Source organism: Electrophorus electricus, chromosome 14 (genome assembly GCF_013358815.1).
Source record: "Electrophorus electricus isolate fEleEle1 chromosome 14, fEleEle1.pri, whole genome shotgun sequence".
NCBI classification, from domain to species: Eukaryota; Metazoa; Chordata; class Actinopteri; order Gymnotiformes; family Gymnotidae; genus Electrophorus; species Electrophorus electricus.
The window spans coordinates 15,716,331-15,729,811 of record NC_049548.1 but is presented as its reverse complement, the minus strand read 5'-3'; the positions used below and the strand labels follow the sequence as shown (position 1 = coordinate 15,729,811).

The 13,481-nt window shown below is 43.7% G+C and overlaps 1 long non-coding RNA gene across 1 annotated transcript; it reads left to right on the top strand.

Annotated features, from left to right (window-relative positions):
* The first annotated feature begins 12,264 nt into the window (after positions 1–12,264).
* On the top strand, positions 12,265–13,102 carry LOC113574312. Its single transcript, XR_003410312.2, has 3 exons — positions 12,265–12,489; positions 12,812–12,870; positions 12,959–13,102. It is a non-coding gene; the product is annotated as an uncharacterized LOC113574312 (long non-coding RNA).
* Positions 13,103–13,481: the final 379 nt, after the last annotated feature.

The window sequence follows — 13,481 nt, the reverse complement described above, 5'->3', positions numbered from 1 at the left end:
CCTTTCCAGTTAGAGTACGATTTGGGTGGTACACTGACACCACAACACAAGATCAGCCCAGGGGAGACAACTTGACTCATTTCCATAGTGAATGACTGTTTGGGAAACTCTAATCATAACTTTTATTTGCTCCCTGATAGCATCACTTGCTGGCTTTCCTCAAGTGCTGGTTTTAGCCCCAGGTAGAGATCTGTGGGATCAGTGTAATCACTCAGTACCAGGCCTGTGCAACTCTCCTGATCAGAGCTCCCTCCTTCTCCTTTCCCCCTTTTCAACACACTCCATCTTTCTTCCTCTTTGTGCCTTTCTTTCTTTCTTTCTTTCTTTCTTTCTTTCTTTCTTTCTTTCTTTCTTTCTGCGCACCTCTCTCTTACCACCCCTCACCACATCTTTCTCCATATGTCTCCTCCCCCTTTTCCTGTCTTTTTTTTTCTGGCTACTCCTTTTAGTACATCTTCTTCCAGTTTATCTCTTTTTCCTCTCCATCCTTCCTCTCTCTCCTTCTTTGACCAGAGTCTCTTTCTCCACACATCTATCTGTGGTGAAGAGGTTCCTGGCTTCGGCGCTGATATACGATGTTTAGTTTGGTTTAACTCCTGCCTGGGCAAAACTTCGTTAAAAGCACATGCTCGTTAATTACCTCACAGGAAAAGGAGCAGACATAGGCGGTACATTATGTCATCTGTACCTGGGCCCCAGCCTTAAAAGCACCTTGATGATGGACAAAAAATAATGGAAACAGCCGGCGCCGTCATACTCACACACACGTACACGTACACACACACACACACACACACACACACACACACACACATTCACACAGAAACATACATAACACACACTATCCCCAGTACAACAGGGAAGGCAAAACATCAAATGATGTGCAGGCCTGCAACCTTGCCAGCACACTTCAGGAAATCCACAAAAATACACCCTCAAACAGTTCTGTTGTATTGTTGTACGCTGGATGCATTTGTTGGCAATAGATGTATTGCAAGACTGTTTTATGTTTATATAAAACAAAGACCAAAGAGCTTGTGGAGCAGCTCCTGAATATGTACAGTTATTCATCCCAGGTTAAAAGAGAGGCACCAGGGCCAATGTGGGTCATCCATTTATTAGAGAGGCTCAGGAAGAGTGTGTGAAGGAGAATAGAAGCAGGATGGTGAGGGGAGCAGACAGAAAAAAGAAAGAAAGTGAAGGAGTTCAAATGGAGTTGTTCTTTTCATGGTCGGGTTGCCAAAGCCATGATTGGTTCTCTCAATGTGTTATTTCAGACATTTATCCACTTTTCAGGTCTGGCCACAGGGCCCAATTCATCTTCCTCTACTTCTCTCTTTCTCCCTCTCTCTTTAAGTCCGTCTCTCCCTCTATCTCTCTCCCTCTCTCTCATGCTCTTTCTGATTGTACACTATATCATAGTCTAGGCCCTTTCTCCAAAACATACTCTTTCCTCTACAGCACCCCCCCCCCCCCCCGCCCCACACACACACACACTTTCCCATACTCAATGATAAGGAAATTAGAACCATGCACACATGTCGACCATCATAGTAAACTTCCTCCTGGAGTCTTCTCTTTTCATTCCTTTGTAAAAGAGAATGTTTGTGCATGTGTCTGTGTTTATGTGTGTCTGGGTGTGTTTGTAAGAAGTGGGGTGTTAACTCTATATATCTATTGACTGAATTCCGTGCTCATTTCTGGAAAGATATATCTTTGGGAATATCTTTGGGTCATGTTGTCTGGCAGTGCTTTGGTGTATAGGTCTCCTCTTGTTTGCATGCGTGTGTATTTGTGAGTGTGTGTGTGTGTGTGTGTGTGTGTGTGTGTGTGCGTGTGTGTTTAGCCTAGTTCAGCAAGGCTCCTGCCATAACCAACATCTCTGCAAGAGGCTGAGGAGTGGCATTGCCATCAGAACTGCCATCACGTGCACCCAAGCATTCGACAGTCCTGACAAACGACTGCTCACGCACACATGCACACACGCATGGCACTGCTAACCTACGGCACGAGAGGCCTAATATTACCGCTCCTGTCCAAACGGTCAAGCAATGGAGAGAATAAAGACAATAAAGAAGGGGGAGAGAGATTGAGTGATGGTGGATGGCAGGGCGTGAGTGTGGACCTGGTACTAAAATAATAGCCACTTTCTGTCAGCAGAGGCATGTGAAAACAAATTAGCACTGTGATTAATGGATGGGAAAAATAGCTCATACACTGTCAACACGAAGGAGACACCCAGTAAGTTAAAGTCTTCTCCCCAAAGCTTATTCACACAATAAAATCCACACCTTACCTTGGCTACCTTAATTATGTCACCATGCACCAACGTCCATTTAAGCAGAATCTAGAGAAAGCTATTCTAGACATAATCATTATACTGTCTGATCATCATTATGGTTACACATTACTGACCCCAAGAAGGAAAATGAGGAATGGCATTTCAGCTGTCATATTAAAAATAAACAACTACAAGATAATAATATAAATAATAATTATAATAATTATTTAATAAAAACCACTGCCTCTAAATGTGTGAATTTACTGACATAAGGGTGACAAAGTTAATGCCCGTTAACCACAACTTCAGTACCAGAAAACAGTGTGCAGTATTATGGGGTCAGTACAGTTGATGCTACAGATATTCACACCTTTTAAGTGATCCTCAGGTTCCATACTGTTATGTCACCTCCCAGCTAGGATACCATTTCCCATCATCCCCCTTCCTGGCATGTGGAGGACATTGAACCTGCATCCACCCATTGGCGTCCTCTACCTAGATCGTCATCCCTGGCTTTCTGATCATGTGCACCCGTTTCCTGTCTTGTTCTGTTTTATTCATGTTCCTATTGTACTTCAGCCTGTCTTCCTGCCTTTCTGTTTTTGACCACTGTGTGTGTTGTGACAATGTGCCTGAATTGCCCTGATGTATGTAAAATGTAAGTAAAACATTACTCTATTTGATCTGCCTTGTTGTGACATATTACACGTGCGGTGCTCTGTGAGCATGTCTGGTTCAGTGCTATTCACAAGTTTGTTTTAACCTCCTTTGGTGCACAGTGAGCCACAGCGATATAAAACAAAATCATGCCATATAAAACCCATATAAACAGAGGGCAGACATTTTAGCCTTTCCTTAATTTTTCACCAGCGATAGATGGGGGCTTGTGTGAGATGGGGGCACACGACTCTGGGGCAATTTAAATCAACAATAATATTTTCAAAAAGAGCTGAAGCAGTAGCTTGGTTGAGGTAGGTAGTAGGGTGAACAGGGAGCGGCAGACGGAGATGACAGGTAGGAGGCAGACGGAGATGACAGACATGCCATTTCAGCAGTGCTGCACTCAGCAGTGTTCACATGTGAGTGTGCTTCTGTGTGTGTATGTGTGCGCGCATATGTGTGTGCATGTGTCTATGTAAGTGTGCAGACACTGGGTCAGTGCTCAGGCCCACACAAGACTTGACGCCACTAAACTCAAATATACAGCACCGAATTCATTTCTTGCAGTCCCATGTGTCAGAGCCTCCTGTGCCTGTGTGTGTGTGCATGTGTGCATGTGTGTGTGTGCATGTGTGCATGTGTGTGACATTCCCTTAGACCTGCCAGGCTTTAAATTTAGTCCCTGGAGGGACTAGTTTGTAATACTAAAGAGCTAGTTTTTAATACTAAAGTTTGCACGTATTCAATCACAGTGCTGCACAAGCAAAGAACAGCTGACTAAGATGATGCTTAATGATTAATGATTTTTAATGATTCTACTTTTTTTTTCAGCAGAACTGGAGAGGTGCAGCAGTGATGTGAAAAATACAGCTTTTAAAATGAGTAGTTGAAGTTCACACGCGGCCACTTGCACAGGCAGGCACAGGTAGCTTCTGCATGTCTTGCTGAAACACCACATCGCATAATTTCAGTGTTGTGAAAAAACTGCCACATACCCTCACTCACTTTGTTCAGGTGAGCGCCTTAGCCGTTTCGGGTGAGAGACAGTGTGGTGAGACAGCGAGCGCAGGAGGTCCCGTTGCGGCCGCACCCCGGGCAAGCCGTTCCGGTCTCTCATCCGCCACTCCAAACATTCAGCCCGCCCCCGTCTGCCAATTAGCACTAATGGAGCTGAAACACAACGAGGCGATGAGAGGAGGAAGGCATAAATCCACAGCTGCGTGGACGTGCGAGTCGAAAGCCATGACCTCACTGAAGAGAGAGAGGCCGTCGGGCCGAGTAATGAGCAAAGTGTGAGTGATACAGGATGGGATATGGGATTTTTTGGGGGGGAGGGGGGGGGTGTAGCAGGTAGGCCACCTGAGAGCCTGGGCTTGTCGGGCTACCATCCGCCCGGACCGGCCGCTCACCCGTCTGCTCCGGTCTGGCGCTGAGCGATGCCAAGCGCTCCTCGTTAAGGGCTGAGGGCAGGGAGGGGCGCAGGCCGGTGGGCGGCAGGAGGGTGCAGTGCGGAGTGGAAACTGTGTGGATGTAACTCAAGCAGGGCAAGTGGTTAATGACATTTTATATAACTGTTAAGCAAATTTTGAATGCATAAAGCCCGTTTTTATAACATCCGAGCGCAGGGCGCGTCTGGGAGCTGCGGAGAGCCCGGCCAGGGAAGGAGGGGAGTGCAGAAATGACCAGATCCAGCAGCCAAAATCTACATTTTCATTTGGCAAAAGCAGCAGAGACTGTGCATAATGCCCTACATCGCTTTGGCTTTCATACACCGCCGATTCTCGGCTTGGGCCAGGGCGTCCCATTTTAAACAAATATTGCAGTTAAAAATGTGACCGTTGCTAACAGTGAGTGAAATCGAATCCTTATCAGCTAGCATTCCACCAGTGAAATCCATGCTAAGTAGATGTTGATAGCTTCCTTTCAGTATTAGACCCTCACACTTGTATGTTTGAATGAAGCCTCCACCTGAAAGATTGCTTTTGTTACTGTGTCTGTAAACATGGAGGATTTTTTGGAGGGTCTTGAGAAGGTGAGGACATGGAGTGGCACTGGGGTACAACCGGCCCCCTGTTCCTCTTGTGTGTGAACAGCCCACTGAAAAAGGCCCACACTTAACCCATGACAGTCATTTGGAGGCTGATCCCAGACCAGCACAGATTCATTACTGCATTTCAAAGTGGACAAGCTGTGGTGCACCACGGTGTCCAATGAAACACAAGGAAGCACAGACCATTAAGAACACGGCACTCTTTTAAATAACCACATGCTTCATATCCATAAAGAGCAGTAAAGCTCTGAGACTCTTGAATGCAACCCAAACCTGGTCTTGTTTTTTACAAACACCTGATTTTTGCAGTACTTCCAGCTGATTGCTTAACAAAAATAGTGATCAAACTGAAGAACTGGGTTTGTGTGAGCTGCTCCGTGTGCTGCAACGAGTCTGTGCTCCCACACAATCAGAAAAGATCAACTTGGTCTCAGCAACACAATGCTTTGTGCATCCTCACTGTGAATGCAGGACTGGTCCCACTTTTTAGTCTCCAGGAAACAGAGAGAGAAGACACATAACGTGCCTTGATGGATGGGCTAGCTGTGCGAGAGGGTTGGCGGTAGTTACAACACCAGCCATCTGTAATTCTCCTATTGGCGCGAACGCCGTGCTGGCGAGGAGCCCAGCATCTGACACAACCTCTCAGTGACACCAGCTCCCAGTACTCTGCCCATCTTAAATAAGAGAGATAGTGTTCAGTGTGATACTCCCTCTACCATTCAACAGTGGTGAGGGATGGGAGGCATATGAAATTCCATTAAATAATCTCTTGCTTTGACGGTGAAACAGCAGTCTGTGGCAGAAAGGATTTTTAAGGCAGTTTCAGAAACTGCATGCAGTTGATCAGATTGCTTCTGGTCCCGGCCCCGGGGAGGGACCACTGACATTGATCTAGTTCAGCGGGTCTCTGAATTTAAGTCTCCTTTCTCTGGCAATTGGCACAGTAACCTTGTTGCCAAATGCAAGCTGTTCAGTGGTGCTACAAAATGACATTCTTGTTTTTCTCCAAAAACACCCTGTCACAGATAAATATAGTTTAAAGCAAAATGAAAATTATTTGAACGTTTTGCAGCAATGTCTTGTTGTATTAATGCTAAATGCAAGCTGTTCCTCCACCACCATCCTGGAAAATGTGGCCTTACAGTGGCACAAATAAATATAACTAAAGCAAAATGAAACCTCAGTAAATCCGTATAACCACATCGTATGTGTCATCATATGTGCATAACACTTGTAACCAGTGTTCAGAGTTAAGGTTCTAATTTCATTGTGATCATGAGAGAGCCTTGAGGTTCAAAGACCATGGGACAGGGCTCCTGAGGTCTTGGGCCAACCCTGCAGAGAAGCACCTCATTATCCTAATCTGGATCCTTCCCAGTTATTAGATATTAGTAACGGAGGTGGAGCTCTACAGGGTTGGAGCAAAAGTCTGCAGACACCAGGCTCTCAGCAGCCTTGCCATAAGAAATAGACCTCCATACAGTTACCAAGCAACTAAGAAACACCAGAGAGGAAACACTGCTGGTCAAATGATTCTCTCTCAGCAGTACTAACATTACTCACTACTTAGCATGGCTCTCAGCTGTTGGCTTCCTTTCGGATGACTACGTTGGTCACTGGATATTAGTCATCAAAAAGTGCCCAAAACACTCAGTAAGCCCAAACACTCACCAGCTAGTATAATTCTTTGTATCCCTTGTTGAGTCCAGTATCTAGGGATCGGCTAAGAGGCGGCCTTGTCTTGTTTTTTTCCTAAATATTCTAGTTGCCCTCTTTTTTTCCCCTTATGTTAAGGTGAGGCCTCTGTCTTCTACTGCCTCTGGTGCAGAGCCATACGAAGCAGGCTGGTAGGTAACGCCTGGAGATACAGAGCTTTAATATTCAAAATTCAGTACATTCAGAATCATGAGGAACGGCCGCTGTTAGACAGAGCTTGGCGGGTCTCTTCTAAGCAGGTCTGATCTCAGCAGCATGTTAATGATCAGTTGTTGGACTGGCAAAGACCTGTTTTGTATGACGCAAGGCATAGAGGTTCTGAGAGACCTTCTCAGGAAAAATCCACTAGGTTTTGGGTAAGATATCAGTTATGCTTTGTGAGGATGTTGCATTGACTGGGTGTCATGATAAAGGAGATTAAGATCCAGGTTTGCTCCATGCTACATGAATCAATGCTTTAGTAGTATCATGATATTATTATTATTATTATTATTATTATTATTATTATTATTATTAAGTCAGATCCAGGTTTTCTCAGTGCTATAAGAATACATGCTTTAGTAGTATCATGATATTATTTTTATAAACATTCTAATAATATATTTAATTTTAATAGATATACATATTACTGCTAAATATATTCCAAAAAATTTCATTTAGCTCTAACAATTCAACACACTTAACTCTAGGAACGGATACATCAGCAAAAGTTATAAATGCTAAGAATCATATAAAATGTTAATGCTAAGAATCGTAGAATCACACTGAGTTTTAAAATAAAAATCCAGGTAATGCATATTTCCATGTGGGGAAAGGAACCATCATATCCTAATTTCTAAGGTTTATTCCTTAAAGTGCATGGGGAAAAAAAACTACAGTTTAGTCTATACTTAAGAATTAGCTCCACTCCATAGACTGAGATGTGCTACACAGGCCCCCAAAAGCAAAAAAGGGAAGCTAACTAAAAATAACTGCGAAGCATAGAATAATATTTTCACAGCGCACTGTACATGCACATAAGCGTGACTTCGGAACAGAAAGGAAAATACGCAGAGATGATTTTTAGAGCTGTTTGCTTTAGACCTCCCTCCATTTACCGTGAAAATATTGTATTGAGTTCAGCGAGGCGAGGATAAGCGGGGCAAACGAAGAATGCGCGAGTGACGAGCGACGAGACTCTAGAATCACGTGCAACTTTAAATGGTCAGCCTGTAAATGCCAACATCAGTCCACAAGCAATCACTGGAGGACAGGAACTATGGTTTTATCTGCTTCCTGGTTAGTGGGTGACCGTTAACTTTCGTTTGCATCAATATTAACAGTGTGAGTGAAACTTTGCTTAAAAAAACAGATGATGGAAAAAGAGAAGAAACTCTGTATGATTGCTAGAAACTAGAGGAAGGCTGTAGGTGGGACCTGTGTATTTTACCTTGGAGTCTGGGAGGTAACGAGAGAAATCCCTCACTCTCATTTTTTTCATGTTTGTTTAGACAGATGCAGTATATGCCAGTCGTAAGGGAGTGTGGTGTGATGCCTGTGTGTGTGTGTGTGTGTGTGTGTGTGTGTGTGTGTTTGTGTGTGTGTTCGTATGTGTGTGTGTGCGTGCTGTGGGATATCGGGCCCCGAGGCCTCCCCTGCTCCAATGATAATTTGTGGTTTTGTGAGCGTATGCCTGGCCCACAAAGAGGCTTCAGAGCAGCTCAGCCTGGCTACAGTGGGCCTGTTCCATCCCAAACATGGGGTTCTGCCCTTGCTCTCAAATAAGGAAACCTTCTGACCATATTCCACCCAATTTACTCTGGCATGTGTCTCCAAAACTGGATTTTTTATGCATAGCTTTAAGCTTCTAACTCAGGATGGCCCTGATGTGGATATGTGGCCAAATCATGCCAGGCATCCGGAGCAGAGCAGTTTCATGTAAAACAGTTGAGGAGGCCTGAAAGCAGTCAAGGAGGCCCAGTGCTCGTTGGTCTTGAGTTTCATGTGTGACCTGAATGTGAGGGAACATCGGAAAGCTCTGTGAAAGTCAAAGGACGGTGAGATGCCTCTCTTTTACACCAATTACCCACACATTCAATCCATCATCCAATAGCAAGTCTCTCAGGCTAACTTATCAGTAACAATATACAAAAGTCAATCAACACCTAACAAACACCATTACACGTGACAGAGTGAAATCAAACAGACTTAATGGAGACTGATGGCACAAGATGCCGATGGGAAGGCTTCACTGGATAGAGACCATGCGCTCAACTAACTAAGGTCAAGTGCCGTATGACTTTGCCCTCAGAAAGGCACAAGGGCATAGTGGGAATCCCCATTATATTGAATGAGGGAGTGGATTGGAACGTGGCCTTGGTAGGAAGAGCAGAAATGAGGAGCGCTGACAGCTGTGTTTAAAGGCCTGGAGGTTTAAGACTCTGACAGGCAGTAAAGGTGAGGGAAAGCAGAAGCATGGTGGGAGAACACCCTTCGAACATCACAACCCGGCATAAAAGACATCCAGTGACCTGTACAAGACAGTTTAGGATGCTTAAGGTAGAAACATCCAGGGGGGAACAGACAGCCCAGTTTTGGAGTGAAATTATTTTTACTTACCACATATTTTTAAGCTCGGCCTGTCCCCGCTTCCCACACGTTGCAAACTCACTTGTGTTCCGGTTAGGCTGAAGTCCATACCAAACTATGGTACCAAAGTAAAAGTTTTTCCAAGAGGTTACCTTTACCTTTTCTCTTCCTATAACACCACTATCTCTAAACACAGAATTAGCCTGCAAGACAATTAGCCTATATCACTGCTGGAAAGTTAATGTGTGTTTATGATTTCAGGGAGCATTCACTCCCTCAATCACCTCTGGATACTAGAACTGGAGTATCAGATACTCCAAAAGATGTGATAAAAATGATGAAAAATAGTTTTCTCTTTCTTTCCATTGCTTCACTTCCAATATTGTCATAAGTGCACATATTATAATTCTGCTCCCAACTCCAACATCCCCGTGGCTTGTGGTTGTGGTCTTTAGCTTTTCTGTGCACATATACACCCACTTTCCTCCTGGCACCTGGAGGACTTCATATCCCAGGGGGCCTTTCTCTCATACATCTGCTCTAGTGGTTTTGACAAGTTTCCATGGTAATGCGTAGAAACAAGAAAAAGGAGAACAAGGTCAGTGAAACTCTTGTGCTATTGATCTTTTTGGGGCTTTATAACCCAGTCAGGGGAAGAGAAAAAAATCATTACACAGCTCCTCACAAAAGCATCAAATTTCTTGTCCATGTCATTATTTCACTCTGACTGCATATATAGATTATGCCTTATTTAAGGGCAGTAAAATTGCTAGTAAAAAAGCTGGTGTAGGTCCTGTCACACACAGGATAGCTAGGTTAGCATTGTTGTAAAAGTTGTAACAGTTTCTTTGGATGTTGGCGGTTGCCATTATTGTGGACACAGGTGTGTTACAAGTGACCTCTGGTCTGCTTGGGGTCATGACCCTGTGAGCCATAGTTAGCTGGGTGTTTAGACATCCAACTGGCAAATTTCCATCCCTCCCACCTCATTGTTCAGTGTAATCCGTGATAAGTGTTCACAGACCTCCCCCTCCTGGTCCAGGGAACCTCAGTCAGGTCAACTGGATCTTCTCAAACTTTCCCTCATCCAACTTCAACAGGAACTTTACAGAGCCGGTGCAGGGGTCAGCTACTCTGTCCAAGGCTTTATCATGATTGGATTTATTTAGAGCTCAGTCAAGCGCCACAAACACAAACAGCAGGATTAGGACAGACCCATCTTATGAGGAGCAAAACCATAAACGAATGTGGAAGACACCCTTGTGGTGATGTGCAATGGATGGAGCACGGGTGGTGTTTGATGTGCATTAAAAAGTGCCTGATATAAAGATGCTAAAAAGCCTGGCTAGGATTTATGAGACATTGGGTGTGGCCATGTGTTGTGTGTGTGAGTGCCTGCCTGAGGGGACATAATGTTTGCATTGCTTATGTACACAAACTCCTCTTTATTTCTTTATACCATGTACACAACCACACACATGCAAAAACACACATGTATAGTCTATGCAATCTTCCATGCATATGTATTATTAACAGGTATCATTTATTTACCTTAAATCTTTTTGTGTTTGTCTACTCAAGATTCTCCTCATGCCAACTGATGTGTGGAGCCAATTTATCAGGGAACTGGGCATGAACTGCATGAACTTCAGTCTTAAGGGTAAATGCTCATGCTGTAAATACATGGTAGTCTTAAGGGTAAATATTCATGATGTAAATGAGTCTTAAGGGTAAACACTCTCCCTGTAAATATGCATGCAGCAATTCATTTACTCTTTCCCTTTAATTTGACAGGTGCATGGGTTTTCTATGTTTAGGGACAGAGTTTGGTGAATGGGATTTGATGGGCATACACAATCATTTTTTCATTTATTTATCTCTATGTCTATTGTACCCAATAGATTAGTGTGATAAAGCTCTCTCTCACACAAACTAAAGGGAGGGCAGCAATTTCTATTAGTAGAGTACTTGCTTAAAAATGCTGAATTGCAATGCTACAGGAATTTCTGCTTTTAAACAATATTTTCTAAAACATTGCATGAGAGAAATCCCTTTAGTATTGCAATTCAGCATTTTACATTTTTATAACAGTCTTGTTTTTTAGCTATGTGTAAACAGACATTTTTACTGTGTGCATTATATATTTCATCATAGTCTTTCCACGAGATCCACGCAGCTTAACACGTGCTCGGTGGCACTAGAGTAGATGCTGTGCGTCACGCAGGGTGAATGTTTGGCTAACCTGAATCCCTGCAGCTACATTACTGGTCCATGTTACACTGGTTCTGTTAAACCAACACCCTTAGTTTCCTCCGAGGCCCAGAGTTACGGAGCTGATAATGTGCGTGTCCTTCAGTGTTAGCTTTCCCCCTGTGCGAAAACATTCTCGTGAACTAACATTTGAACTCGTAACACTCCCAAAGGGTCCCCAGCAACCATGACTATGAGATAATTAGTTCCCATCCTAAAAGGATGTGAATAATTATGTTGCTGGTGGAATGGGTTTAAGACATCTTTGAAATAAACCGACCTTGAATAGCTACGTTTTACTTGAATAGAATGAAGAACTTAATTCTACAATGTCTGCAAGTGTGCAATATACTATGATTTATATAAATTTCAGGGTTTAATTTTATTTATATTAGAATGTATTTAGTTTATTTAATATTGCTTTTATATTTAATCCTAAAAACCTACAGAACATTTTTTTTCTAATCACTGTTGCAAACTGGAGTTGACCTATAAGGAGCATTGACTGATTGCTTTTGGACTGTGTTTGTGGCCCCCATATGACCAGGATCAAATGTTTTCCTGTCTTTGCAAGACATGCAAATGGAAAATAGCGCGTCGTTCATATGTATCTAGTTACTCTCACCTTCACGGTGGAAGATCTTAATAACGATGCCAAATCTGCTGGATAGCTTTAGAGACTCCGCCTGAACTTCCTTTGATCTCTCTCTCTCCCTCTCTGTCTGAAGAAACAGAATCTTCATAGGTAGTATACATGCAGGCCCCTTTGCAGTTCTCCTCATGACTGTGACTCAATGAGCCAGAGAGGACCCAACCAGTCTGAGCTGCGGGGGTCGTTGTGGAAACGGAGGCCACCTCGGAGCCCTCTCATCCCCTAAGGAGGAGCAAGCAGAGGACACAGCCAATTGCGGCGCCCGTCACAGTGTCATGGTGCGCCGCCATTGGGTGGGCACATCAAAGGGTGAGAGAAACAACCCCCCATGCTGGGCTGAGCAGCTGAAGCCACTGGGACTGAGGACAAACGAGTAACGTCCATTTCGTGACCGAAAAGTGAAAACAAAGGCCAATATCAACACGTAGGCGAGTGAGCTGCCTCTCATGGTGCACTGTGCATAGCACAGATGCAAAATGTGCTCTGGTGTTGATTCTGGTCTGGGTTTCTCTGTGAAACTGCCATGATAATTTAAGGAAGGAAGAGATAGAAAAAAACTTTGAACTTTTTTCTTTCTTTGTTCCTTTCTTTGTTTCTTTGATTTCTTTCTTTCTGTCTTTCTTTCTTGTAGGTCCTCTGCTGTGTGGGTCTTCATGGACAACCAGTACTGTAAAATAAAAAACTGCTCAGGTTTGGCTGAATGGAGACAATACACCCAAACACATATAACAATCTGAAAGTCAATGCATCCATTCTCCATGCCTATTTCCACCCATAGGAAACCATGAAAACTGATGTTTACTGGAACGCACTGCTAGTGTTTATATGGGAAAGTCACAGTCATCTGATCACAGGTCGGGGAGTGGGACCTGCTGCCAAGCACATGGATCATGACTTTAAAGAAATATCTAGTAGGAACGGAGATGAAGGTGAGAGAGAGCTAGAGAACAGACATAGGGTTATTTCTCCTCTTCTGCTGACCTCCCTGACCCCCTTTCTCTGACAGTAGCTTCTCACCCGCTGAGGGCATATGTCTCTCTACCACTGTTTGTCCTTCTCAGCCACTGCCAGACTGGTGTGTTCACAAAAACTTGCACTGGTTGGGGACTCACCTTGGGAGGCTCGAAGATGATCGCAGCATGAGAGGTTCGGAGATGATGGCTCCATGCATATGTATTTCCACAGTAATTACTACCTCATCACAATTCAATTTGACCATAAAGAATCTAAAGGAGCAATGTATAATTCGAATGTAAACTACTGTAGATTCAATTATTTAACCTGCTTTTACTATAAATTTC